Raw genomic sequence first — 1,191 nt, 5'->3', positions numbered from 1 at the left:
ACAATTGCTATATATGTCAGAGGTCCCATGCCACCGGAGCAACTAGGGGTCAAGTGTCTTGCTCAGGGACACATTGGTTGATGTATTGCAGTGGGAATTGAACCCAGGTCCCACACCAAAGGCACGTGTCATATCCTCTGCGCCATCACCATAATCTAAAAGTTAATTTTGCAAGTCAAGTAAGTTGCAGGGTGATGCTTACGAGGTGCTGCATCACTTTCAAGCCAATAATGACGTTAAATCATACCCTCTTGTGTTATGTTGCATCTGTAGGGGAGAGGGTGAAGACCAACTGATTAAAACAACATTTTGATTACTCTCCAGGATTTCTGCCTGGCACCACTTGCAGTATTGACCTGCAATAAATACTCAATAATGCCATGATCTTGAAATGAGTTGAAAGAACATTTGGGAACTACAGCAAGACAGTAAATTGTAAAGTGAGTTTTGTTGTTGTTGTAGTGAGTTGATACTGGGGAATGAAATGTTGGCGAGCAGGGCGGAGAGAGTCTGTGACTCATGAGTCAAGAATGATTGATGAACCACAGAGTGGAAACCTGTAACAGAGGAAACGGACTGTACGTGTGCAGGGAGCACCACCGCCTTCTAACTAGAACATAAATACTGTTTGTTTCTGTGTTTTGTCTTTAGAAGGAGGTCAGCCGGGGGGTATATCAGCTCTCAGGCAACCCTCCTCCTCTTTGAGGGCACTCACAGCGGGGGTATAGTAGAAAAAGTAGTTTGTACATGTGCAATCATGTCTGAAGGCAAAAATGTTTACAGCTGTTCAGAAAAGCCACACTTGAGACACCATGAATGATTCAGAAGTCTCTCCTGGAAGTCCCGTTATGGTGTTGTACTCAGTTTAAATTAAACATAAAAGTTAAATAAGTTGTTGTTTTTAAGACTGAAAAAAGAGAGGAGTTCAAAGGGCTCTAGGTAACCTTTCTACTGGCATCGCTAAGTGGTCGCAGCACATGGCCGCACCCTTTCCTTTGGGACATCATGGTATGTTATTAAATTGCAATCTCAATTCACCCTGTTCACGGTTTAATTTTTTAAATAACTTTGATTTAAATAAATTAAATAAAAAAATACTTTTAAAAAAAATGAGTTTGATTCTCATTTAATTTTTACAAGCCACCTGCATCACAAACACTACTACTTTCTTCTGTGAGTTTTAAACAGACT

General features: G+C 40.6%; 1 protein-coding gene and 1 long non-coding RNA gene across 4 annotated transcripts in view; one reads left to right on the top strand and one right to left on the bottom strand.

Moving 5' to 3' along the window:
* Window positions 1–1,191, top strand: part of ogdha (oxoglutarate dehydrogenase a) — a 46,692-nt gene that overhangs the window by 12,383 nt on the left and 33,118 nt on the right. The window lies entirely within an intron of this gene.
* The window catches only part of LOC116690009 (uncharacterized), a 16,223-nt gene that overhangs the window by 884 nt on the left and 14,148 nt on the right, over window positions 1–1,191 (bottom strand). The window lies entirely within an intron of this gene.

Source organism: Etheostoma spectabile, chromosome 5, assembly GCF_008692095.1.
Source record: "Etheostoma spectabile isolate EspeVRDwgs_2016 chromosome 5, UIUC_Espe_1.0, whole genome shotgun sequence".
NCBI classification, from domain to species: Eukaryota; Metazoa; Chordata; class Actinopteri; order Perciformes; family Percidae; genus Etheostoma; species Etheostoma spectabile.
The sequence above is the reverse complement of the archived record's forward strand: the minus strand, read 5'-3'. Positions and strand labels throughout refer to the sequence as shown.